Source organism: Pan paniscus, chromosome 9, assembly GCF_029289425.2.
Source record: "Pan paniscus chromosome 9, NHGRI_mPanPan1-v2.0_pri, whole genome shotgun sequence".
Classification (NCBI taxonomy): Eukaryota; Metazoa; Chordata; class Mammalia; order Primates; family Hominidae; genus Pan; species Pan paniscus.
Genome location: NC_073258.2, coordinates 21,056,741 through 21,068,985, shown reverse-complemented (window position 1 = coordinate 21,068,985; position 12,245 = coordinate 21,056,741). Strand labels below are relative to the sequence as shown.

Here is a 12,245-nt window from a genome sequence, read left to right as displayed (position 1 = left end):
TGATTTTTATTTCTTTGTTGAATTGATGGTTCTGTTTTCATTCAAGACTTCAAATGCATTTAGAGATATTTATTGTCATTGATGGTACAATGAGTTTTTTACTTGAGTCTTCAGAATGGATAATTAAAGTATAAACGAAACACCATTTGGATGTGCTAAGAACACTAACTGGGCAGTATTCTGTAACGATGCCATTGTGTTGAGAAAAGAAGTACCATCCCAGGTGCCCACTGGTCAGCAATAGTAGAGGCTAACTATTCTCAGACACCAGGATGGAGCCCATCTAGCTAGGCCAGGCAGCTGGGTTCAAATCCCAACAGCATGACCTGAGGTAAATTATGTAACTGCTGTGAGTTCCAAATTCCTCACTCTAGAATAAGGGTAGTAATATGATGACATCTTCACAGAGATTTTTTGAGGATTAAATGAGTTCATGGACGTAAAGTGCTTATTACACAGTGCTCTATAAATGATAGCTAATAGTGACGGTGATGGTTGTTCCAGGATATGGAATGTGAACAGAAAAAAAACCTTTTTTTCCTTTGTGTTTTTTTTTCTTTGTGTTCCTGTGCCCGGGGCTCGGGCGTCAGGTCCAGGCCAGTTCTACAGCAGCGGCGTGGGGTAGTGTATCTGGTGTTCCTTTCTTGACTCCCCACCACAGGTCTGAGACCTCACTGAACCAGCACAGCCACAGGCAGGAGTGTTTTCTGCTTGCATGGTTAAGGGGCCAGGGTTGGTGGGGAGAATGATCCTCCGTTTTCCTTCACCAGGATAGAAACAGTTCTCATATTCTAGGGAGTTGCCTGGATGTGTGATGACACTTAAAGAGAGTCTTTGCAACTGAAAGAAGGAATGCATCTGGTCCAGTCTCCCGTATCTTCAAAGGTTGATGCCAATGCCCTTTTAGACAAATGGGCATCCATCGTACTCCTAACATATGCAGTGACAGATGCCATTACCTTTCTCTTTGGTCTGGCTCAGGGACAAATCACCCCAGCTCTCAGGAATTCTTTATATCTGAAAAAAAAAAAAAAAAAAAAACTCATCCTTCCATTGAAGCTCATTTCTTCATTTCAGATCTCAGCATCTGTTTTGGTTGTCTGTTGCTGCCTGACAATCTCAACACTTGGTGGCTTCAAACAACAACCATTTTATTTGCTCATGACTTGGAGGGTCATGCAGGGTTTAGCTGGGTGGTTCTTCCATTCCATGTGGCATCAGCTGAGGTCACTCATTCAGCTGTACACACCTCATTCTGTGCTGGGATAGAATGTCCGAGAAAGCTTTTATTGTATGTCTGGCACCTCAGTGCTCCTACCTTGGGCTTCCTCACAGCATGATGGTCTCATGGTAGTTGGACTTCTTATGTGATTACCAAGAAGGAGCACTCCAAGAGGGGCAAAAAAGAAGCTTCAGATCTCTTAGGGCCCAGCTCCAGAAGTTACACGGTGTCACTCCACTACATTTTGTTGATCAAAGCCAGTCACAGGGTCAGCCTAGATCCAAGGGATGGGAAGTAAATGCCACCTCGATAGGAGGAGTGCAGAGAATCTGTGGCCGTCCTTCATCCACCAGCACATCCTCTTTATAAGCTTTCACATTCCTCCTAACACTAGCTTCATCCTCTCCTAAAGCTTCCTCCGCTTGGCCTTCATCCCATGTCTCATTCTTTTCCCCAGCCTTCCACTATTTGAGCTACTGACCCTTTGTTGTTTAAATCTTCGGCTCTTTTGCTCTTCCCTTTTCTTTGGCTCTCCTCCCTGCCACTTCAAAGAGCACAGCTGTGTGCAGTCCCACCCCTAACATTTGTAAGGCTGTATATGTTATGTCTAGATAGCTAACTGTTCGAAAGCAAGCTGATAAGCTTTGAAAGGAAATATGTTGTCCTTCCACCCTGACGAATATTCATTTGTAGGGAGTTTAAAAGCCAGGTTCAAATAGAGAATTCTGAGTTCTGCACCAAAATATGGGGTCTAGGGAAAGCCAGTCTCCAGTCCACCCCTGCTCTGTCCAGCACCACAAGGACACTCATGAGCACTTGGGTAGATGGGTACCCCAGTCCACACATCTGAGCTCCAAACACACCTTCTGCAAACAGTCACCTTAGCCAGTTCTAGGAATACACACAGCACAGTGTACTCTCATGAAGCAGTCAAAAAAGAGGGCCACCAGGTCCAGGAAACAGGCTGAGGAGCATTTGACCAGGGAATCTGGGGTTTTGAATATGTGGCCTTACAGGGAGAATGTCCCTTTGGTTCCCTGGACTCCTTACCTGTGAGGAGGAGCATACCTGATGGAGGATTGGAGCAGGGCCCTTCAAAGTGTGAGATCAGGACGAGGGACATTTTCTTGGGTGTAAAGACAGTGCTGAGTGTGTCTGCCCTTGTATTGGGCATTGCCTTTCACTGATGGGCTTGGACAAGCCCTGTACTGCTCCATCCCTCCCATGAGGCATTTCCACTGTGAAATGAGAAAAGCAATTTTTTTCATGGTAGTTATAAGAATTCAGTGAGACAATGGATGTGAATGGGGATTTGTAAACCATACAGTCTTATACACAGCTCATTTTTTTATGGTTTCTTATTGTCGGATTCAGAAGCCCTGGATGTGAATGAATTTGGACTCCGCCCTTTTTGAGCTTGGATCTTGCATGAATCACTTTACATCTCTAAACTTTGGAATTTCACACACACACGTATGAAAATGATGTGTGGGACAGGTGGGGATGTTTATTAGGACCTTGGTGCTGTTTCTTTTTAATTCCAAGTGGTTAAAACCTGAAGGATGGGCTGGGTGCAGTGGCTCAGCCTATAATCCCAGCATTTTGGGAGGCTGAGACGGGTGGGTCACATGAGGTCAGGAGTTCAAGACCAGCCTGGCCAACATGGTAAAACCTGTCTCTAAAAATACAAAAACTAGCCAGGCATGATGGCTTGTGCCTGTAATCCCAGCTACTCAGGAGGCTAAGGCACAAGAATCACTTGAACCCGGGAAGCAGAGGTTGCAGTGAGCAGAGATCATGCCACTGCACTCCAGCCTGGGTGACGGAGTGAGAATCTGTCTTAAAAAAAAAAAAAAAAAAAAGTGAAGGATGTAAGGGACCAAGAAGAGTTATCAGCAAAGAGGGAACTAGGCTGTCTGAACCAGACATAAGCCAGATGTCAGCTGGGGTAATGTTGCCTTTTAAAATACAGATGAGAAGCCTGCCCAGAATTTCCCATTGCACACCATTTTCCTAAACAAGACAAGGTTTTGCATACAGCATCCTTCTTCTGAGGACCAGTCACTAGCCTACCCCATCTCAGCCCTGTTTGGGCTGTGCCTGACATGACTATTAGATATTGAAAAAGATCATCTTTTTTTTTTTTAGAGTCTCACTCTGTCGCCCAGGCTGGAGTGCAGTGGCACGATCTCGGCTCACTGCAACCTCCACCTCCCGGGTTCAAGCAGTTCTCCTGCCTCAGCCTCCCAAGTAACTGGGATTACAGGCACATGCTACCATGCCTGGCTAGTTTTTGTATTTTTAGTAGAGACAGGGTTTCACCATGTTGGCCAGGCTGGTCTCGAACTCTTGACCTTGTGATCTGCCCGCCTCGGCCTCCCAAAGTGCTGGGATTACGGGAGTGAGCCACCGCGTCAGGCCCGAAAAAGATAATCTTTTTTCCCATATCCCTGTTGAACATCACCTAGCTTGAGGCAAACCGCTTATCAATCACAAGCAAGACCATCTAGAATTGTGCATTAGTCCTCTACCCAGCCCAGTGCCACCCTCTGCCAGTCTTGAGTAGCCTCCCAGTGGGTCCTGGTATCCAGCAGCAGGGCAACCCGCATCCTCTTAGGCCTGTCTCTCCTCATTGGGAATACAGCCTGCTATGAAAATCCATATTACCTGAGGAAGGGATAAAACCGCTTGCATTAGTTATATTTTGCTACATAACAAATTACCCCCAAAACTTTGTAATTTAAAACAACATTCCTTATCCCCCACAGTTTCTAAGTCAGGAAGCCAGGAATGACTTAGCCGCATGGCCTAAGTCAATGTGGCCTGATCTCTCACAACATCTCAAGTTGTTGACCAGGGCTGCAATAATCCCCAAACTCGACTGTGGCTGAAGAATCGACTTCTAAGCTCACTCACAGGTGATTGGCAGGCTCCAGTTCCTTGCAGCCTCTGGGCCAGAGGTCTCAGTACCTCGCCACACAAGCCACTCCACGAGCTGCCTCAGTGGCCACACTGCAGGGCAGCTGGTTCCCCACAGAGTGAGTGATCCAAGAGAGAGCACACGAGGGAGCAAGAGCATGTCCAAGATGGAAGTCACAGTCTCTTAGGACCTAATCCTAGAGTGACATGCCTTCACTTCTGCTGTGTGCTATTGGTCATGAAGACTAACCCTGGTACCACGTAGGAGGGACTGCACAAGGATGGGAAGACCAGGAGGCAGGGTTCACTGAGGGCCACCTTGGAGGCTGTCTGCCATATTGCTTAAAAGTTGAATCCTTGTAATCCAAAGAGGCATAGTCTCAGGATATGCCTACGTACAAAACGATGCACGAGGTAAAAGTGCACCTACAATGAGAGAAAAATACATCAAAAGGAAAACAACGCCTTTCTCAGTGAGGCAAGAGTATGGATGACTTGGTTTTGCTTTATGCTTTTATTGTAGGGGGAGGTCTTCATATTTTCTAAAATCATTAAGAAAAAGTGATTGGCCACTCCAAAATACTAATTAATCCTTGCCAAGCAAGAGTGATAGCTGGTGAGAGAGTGGGCCCTCTGAGTTGAGTCACCAACCTTTGGGTTGATTGGTTCAACTTGGCAGGTGGAAACATGGGGCTGACCCAACCCTAGGGATCTTAATGGGGCTGGTTATTCTTGGAGACAGCCACCAAGGCATGGAATTCCCCTCTGCCTGTAGAAAGCCAAGAACATGACTCAGAGGTCATGTTGGTGAACCAGCTCGGAGGAAAGGAGTTTCAGGGGTCTCCTTGGCAGTCGGCTGTGCTGCAGCTCAGTCCATGAGTCTTTCTCCCTTCAGAGTTGTTGATTCCCAAACAGCCAGGGTTTCTCTCTCTCCAGCTCTCCCAGTTCCAGGATGCAAACAGGGTGAAGGGCCCTCAATTTCCGTTCATTGTTTCCCCCATTGGACCTTGGCTCAACTTCCAACTCGGTGGTTTTGTTTTGGGTTTACTTGGAGAGGAAAAGGTGGTTTTCGAGAATTTCTAGAGCATCGTCCATCATACTCCTCAGTGCATGGTCCTGTTATCTCCAGTGGGCCATACTGGCTCTCTCTTTAGTTTTATTCACCTATTTACTTCCTTTTATGTCCCACTGCTGTGCCCCCTCTCTCAACAGGTAATGTGTTTAATGTGTGTTTTTTGTTGCCATGCGCCCTTGCAGAATGGGTGATGTTTTTTGTGTCTATATTTTTAATTGTGCATATTGTACTGTGTTAAATCTTGTTCTTTTTACTCAACACTGTGTTTCTGAGTTCCCCCACGGTGCCATGGTACTCTGATCCTTTGCTCCTAAGGGCTGCACAGCACTCCCCAAGATGTCCCTGAACACTTGGCCCACCAGCTCCCCAGCCATGGGCTTGCAGATGTCTCTACTCCCCTACCCCCACCACACATAGCACAGGAGAGAACACTGGCTTACATGCTCCCTTGGGGACTGTGTGAGGATTTCCTTGACATTAACATCCTAGGGCAGAACCACCAGTTTCCAGACTTTTCTGCTTCCCGTACTGGTTCCAACAGAGACTGGAAGAAGCCAGAGCAGAGAAAACTAGGAGAAGGTGTGGGTAGAGTCTGGGGAGGTAAGCAGGGGCCAGAGCATGGTGGTCCTTTGTTGTTAGCCATGGCAAGGGCAAAGATTTTGGTTTTTATCCTAAGAACAAAGGGAAGCCATTGAATTAAACTAAAGCAGAGGTTCAGATTTATTTTTAAGTAACAGTGGATCTTTAGAGATAGAAGGACCCTAAAAGACCCCTAGTCCCACTCTTTGAATTTACGGGACACTTGGAAGGCCCCCTGAGGTAGTGAGATGGATGCCGCAGATCACACAGCCAGAGAGTCCATGCCCCCTGACACCTTGAGAACGTGGTGTGAGCCTCCCAGGCTGCAAAGACCATCTGATGGTTGGCAGCCTCTGGAGGCTTGGGATTTGCCCTGCTGTCCTGGGGGTACCTTGGGCTGAAGAGTTCACTTCCTGTCACTTGGATTTTCCTAGACCTCTGAGGGCATTGAACAGGATGTTTCAAAGAACCCCAAGCCAGAACCCAGCCTTCCACTGCCATGGGGCCTCAAGCCTTAGACTTTCCAGATAGCCACAGGCAATCCCTGTTGAACTTCATATGCTAGCTTAATGAGAGAGCTGAACTAGAGGCTTAAAGATGAGCATGGCAGTCCTGGTTTTGCCTCTTATTCTCTGGATCTCGTCAGTTTTCTCATCTTCGAAATGAGAGGATGGAGCAAGATGCTCTCTCAAGTCTGTCCCTTCCTCCCCAAGCATTTGTGCTTAAGTCTCAGGCACTGGGGACCTCTGGTACCTCCCTGCCGCAGGGCCTCTGCTGTCAGCTCTTTTAGTTCTCAGCATGGGCAGCTGCTGGGGGAAGCAACACCCTCAGAGTTTCATTGACCCTTTTCACCCTCGTACTTCTGGGCCTCCACGCCAAAGAGGCACAAAGAACTGAGCCTTTGTTTGCAGCAACAAAGCTGTTTGCAATTTCAGATAGAACCATTTTATTATATCCCATCCAAAGAGTGCTTGAGTTGTGTTTTGTTTTGAAAGCTTGTTAGCATTCTGGACTTAATTATCTGGCAGAGACAAAACTCCTCCACCCCCAGTCCATGCCCACTCCATCCACCGACCCCAGTTGCCAGCCAGCAGCCTCAAAGCCCCTGCCCATGTCCAGGTGGGGCACCCATTGTCCTCCTGGGGGGCTCATCTGGCAGATGAAAGGGAAATCCTTACTGCTGCCTCTCCCTCACTCTCCCCTTTCCCCATCATCTCTAGATTCTGGCTCCCATTTATTAAGTACTCACCATGTGCCAGGCAGCAGGCTAAGCATTTTGCATGTTTTAATTCACAGCATCCTCTAAGTCCTATGAGGCAAGTTTATTTGCTCTTTTAAGATGGAGTTTCGCGCTTGTCACCCAGGCTGGAGTGCAGTGGCGCGCTCTCTGGCTCACTACAAACTCTGCCTCCCAGGTTCAAGCAATTCTCTTGCCTCAGCCTCCTGAGTAGCTGGGACTACAGACGCACACCACCACGCCTGACTAATTTTTGTGTTTTTAGTAGAGACGGGGTTTTACCATATTGGCCAGGCTGGTCTCGAACTCCTGTCCTCATGTGATCCACCTGCCTCGGCCTCCCAAAGTCCTGGGATTACAGGTGAGCCACCATGCCCAGTGACTACATGGACTCTTATAACCTAGCCTTACAGTCGTATAACATCACTTCTGCCACCTTCACTCCATCAGGGCAATCAGCCAGAGAGGGGACATAGATGCCACCTATTGATGGGAGAAATGGTGAAGAATTACAGACGTATTTTAAGACCACCACAGGAGTTAAGTTACAGAGAAGTTAAACTGGCCTAAGTCATGTAGCTGATAAGTGGTGAGCACCCATGTTTTAGTCCAGAATCTTCTTATGTCAAAATTTGATTCCTTTTCCCACACCCATCCTGCCTGCCTGGAGAATGTGGAGATTAACAAGACTTGGGCCCTGCCTTCAGCCAGCTTACCATCCGAGATGGACTTGCTGCTGGCCCAAACCCTTATCATCTTCCTACCTCCTCCTGTGGATCTCTTGGTCGTGTTGCTCACTGATGAGCAGGACTAACAGGGTGGAGGGGTTGCAGAGAGCCAGTACAAATTCCCAGAACTCCAAATCCACCACCTGTTTGCTTTTGCCTTTGCTGGGAGAAGCTGGAAATTTTTTCCTCCAGGGCTTCTCTCACTAGGAGTCCTATTGGTCAGTGTTGAGGTTGAAACATAGAACATCTTTAAGGCAGGAGATAATCTTAGTGAAGAGCCAGGCATAGAGCAAGTGCTTGGTTAGTGTTTGCCGTGTTTCAGGGACTCTGCTCTTCAGCACCATATATCCTCTAACACCTACTTTGCCTGCTATACACCCACAAAAGGTAGCAGAAAATAGGGAGCCACCTCCAGCCTCTCCCAGTGAGTACAGAGATCACAGCAGTGCCCAGCAAGGCCAGGCTGTTCCTCTCAAAGCCCATGGGAGTGCTGAGGGTGTGATATTGCAGTGGCAGCAGTAGCTGATTGGGCGTATTCCTTCTAGACTCTTCCACCACTCCGCCCTTCTCAGTTCCTCTAGCAGTACCTCCTTTGATTCTGGACCTACCCAAGTAAAACTTCAAAATAGGCCAGGTAGGCAAACCTGCTCCACCCATCCCCCTTGTGGGTTTCCAGACTTTTCTGTGGAGTTAGAGAAAAATCATAGACTGTGGAGACCCACCAACCTGGGTTCAAGTCCAGTTTTGTCACTGCCTGGCTCTGTGATCCCAGGCCAGTCACTTAACCTCTCTGTGCCTCAGTGGCTCCCCATGTAAGACATGGGCAATCATGTCAACCTGCAGCACGGTTGTGACTATTGAACAGCATAAGACTGACAATGTACCTGGCTCCAAGCTGGCAGGATAGCAGGATAAGGGAGGGCAAATCCTCCCTGTGGATTCATGTCTTCACAGGAGAGAGCTGTTGGGAAATTGCCCAAGATCACCCCTACCGCTCCTATATCGCCCTCCATCCCCACAATGAGATAGGAGCAACAATCGTATGAACAAGAAGTCAGTGTCTACTGGTGGCATTTTGGACACAGTTGACAGGCCATGGAGCCCAGCCAGCATCATCACCCGGATGGTTGAGGGGTGGGACTGCTGGAGACTTGTTAACAATGACATGGTGTGGCAGGCAGAATGCCTCGTCCTAGAAGCAGGGAGTTAGTCTCATCTCGTGTGTGGCTAATAGCATGGGCTCTGGAAGCAGTCTGCCTGGGTTCTAGTCTTAGCTTCTACCCATTTATTAGCAGACCTCAGCCAAGACTTAACGTCTCTGTGCCTCAGTTTCCTCATGTGTAAAATGGAGGTAAGAGCAGCGCCTACCTTCTGGGATTGTTGTGAGGATTAAATGTGTTAATACATGTAAAGCACTTGGAACCGCACCCAGCACACAGTAAGTCTTCAACGTTCAGGCTCTGCCCTTGGCTGGCTGTGGACCTGGGGCAAGCCACTTCCGCTCTCTGGGCCTGTTTCTCCATCTGAGAAATTAATGGGCTGAACCAGATATCCCCCAGGGCCCATCAGGCTCTGACAGCCGGTAATTCATGAAGTCCAGGCAGGTCTGAGTGTCATGTTCTTTTGGGTAGGGCTCCCTGCGACCGCTGGCCACACTGGGAAGGGAAGAAAAGCTAACTGGGACAGAGCTTGCTTTCTCATGTAAACAGGAACAGACTGAGCCAGCCTTCCACTCCAGTTCCGGTGGGCTGGCAGCCTGGGAGCTCAAAGAATGAGTCACTGACAGGAGCAGCCACAGTTCTGGAGCTCAGGCGGCACCAGCTCCAGGGCACAGAGTAGCTGCAGAGTTCAATGGTGGGATTTGGGAGCTGGGTGACAGGAGAGGGATCATAGCGTTTCCCTGTACCCCAGGTGAAATCTGAAGGCCATTTGCCTGCATGCCTTACCCAGGATCCTACAGCTTTGGCCTGGGATACTGAGCTTTGCCTTCCAGGGCTTGCTTCCTTCCCTCCATATTACATGTATACTTTGAGGCTTCATCAGCTGGGGACCAGGCACAAAATCTGCACCGTGGCCCCCATGCAGCTGATTAAGGTTCAAGGTTCTGCCCCCCACCCTCCCCCGACCCCAGACATAGGACCTCCCTGCCTTGCTGCAGTGACCCTTTACTGAGAAGCGGCATGGCAAAATGGAAACATCACTTGATGCTGGAAAGCCCTGGGTTTGAATCTCAGGTCTGCACTTACTTGGCCAAGACACTTAACCTCTCTAAGCCTTGATTTTTCTTGCCTGGAAAATCCCATCATCCTGTGCAAGAGGTGAGTCCATGAGGAGCCCAATGTTAAATCACTTGTCAGCAAGCTGCCTCTGAGTCAGGGTTTCATGCGTGGCAAAGCAGCTACCTCGCTGTGAACTATTGAAAAGCCAGCCCTTGACACAAGCAGCCGCCTCTCACTGACAAAACAGGGCTGACGATGATCGCGTCTACCTCATAGGGCTGTCGAAAGAAGCAAATGCAATTGCGTGTGCAGAGGCACTTTGGGAACTGCAGAGAGCCAGCCCAGTGAGGTGGTATTATTCCCAGAACAAGATAGTGAGTAAAGGAGAGGGCAGGGAAAGGATAAGAGCTGACGTCATTTCTAGGAGCAGGACAGAGCCCAAAAGAACAAATGGGCCTAGGACCACAGTGGTCCGTGCAAGTGGAGGCTGTTTCCTTCACTGCTGTATCCCCAGAGCCTAGCCCAGTGCTTGACAAAGTAGGCCCCCAGTAAATACTTTTCTGAATTGCATGACATTGAATCTTTGTGTTCCCAGTGCTTGACGTATAATCGGCGCTTAATAAATGTGTGTTGGACTCAGGCACAAATCAGCAGAGACTAAGACCAGAGTGGCAGGCTCCTAGCCCAGTTCTCCATCTTTGAAACTAACACCAATTTCCATCACAGACATCCACTGCCCACCCCCGAGATCAGGGGTTCTTAACCTGAGGTCCATGCATCTCCCCAAAAATTATGTGCAGAATATAGAGTGTGTTTGAAACATATCTTGCTGGATTAAAAAAAAGTCAGATTTCTACCCAGAAAAATATCTAAATAAATCCTGCTCTGAAAGATGTACATCTACCAGTTGCCCAGTAAATACCCATCAGTTGGATGCATCTGGTCCCCAGGGCTGCCAGGTGACCAGTAGTCTTAAAAAAATTGTAAGCCTCCCCCTCTCTGAGCTACACATCTAGGGCCCTATGAGCCTGCAGTTTTTCCTACCACCTCCACAATGTGCAAGACAGTTAACCTATCTTTCATATGCAAAAGTAATGATCACACATTATCCGAGGGACCTGCCTCTGGAGTGGCTGTTCTGCTGCTGGGTGGGTCTCACAGAGCCTCGCATACTCTGTCAATCTCTTACATCCCAGTGTATGCATTTAGATGTGACAGGTGGGAGTCGAGGCCTGAAACCTGAGAATCCTGACTAGGCTTCTTGATATCAACTCAGAACTTTGATCTTTTTGAAAAAAATATTTTTCTTACTAGAAATACATGTGTGCATGTGTCTGTGTATGTATACACATACATATATATTTATCTATTGGAGGAAATTTAGGATATGTAAATGAAATCACCTCTAATCTCACCCCACCCCAAAGAACTGGTGTTACTGCCTGGCTTTAGTCTTCCCATTTACCGTGTACAACATTTATTAAGCACTTACTGTGTGCCAAGAGTTCACTGCTCTGTGCTCTATGATCTCTATTGCATGTTAACCTCTAATCTCACATCAGGTATTTGCTGTCTTTTTATAGACATATTTATACTTTCTTAATTTTTAAGGTCAGTGAGATTATACTGTTTTGTAACCTTGCCTTTCTTAGTCCATACCATCAAAATTTTTTCCCATGTTATCAAATATTCATCAGCAGAGTCATTTATAATGGCTGCATAATGTTTTATTGCAGGCAAATTTCATGCTTCTCAGACTGGGGTGCATGTATCCCTGAGGGCAAAGCCATAGGATAAATGTCACACATCTTCCTGAAGCAAAATTTGTGATTCAGAGCTTTAGGAGAGGGAAATAAAACACATTATTTTCATATCAAAACGAGTACAAATATATCGTAGTGTAGAATGCAGAATACCCATATATCTTAATACAGGCCAGGCGCGGTGGCTCACGCCTGTAATTCCAGCACTTTGGGAGGCCAAGGCAGGCAGATCACCTGAGGTCAGGAGTTCAAGACCAGCCTGGCCAACATGGTGAAACCCCATCTCTACTAAAAATACAAAAATTAGCCAGGCGCAGTGGCTTGTGCCTGTAGTCCCAGCAACACAGGAGATTGATGCAGGAGAATCGCTTGAACCCAGGAGGTGGAAGTTGCAGTTAGCCGAGATCACGCCACTGCACTCCAGCCTGGGTGACAGAGCAAGACTCTGTCTCAAAAAAAAAAAATGCAGCCAAGTCCAAGATCATGTTATTCCCCATAGTCCC

At 47.7% G+C, this 12,245-nt stretch overlaps 1 protein-coding gene across 4 annotated transcripts in view; it reads left to right on the top strand.

Annotated features, from left to right (window-relative positions):
- PTPN5 (protein tyrosine phosphatase non-receptor type 5) overlaps positions 1-12,245 on the top strand; it is a 63,682-nt gene that overhangs the window by 32,224 nt on the left and 19,213 nt on the right. The gene's annotated exons all lie outside the window — the stretch shown is intronic.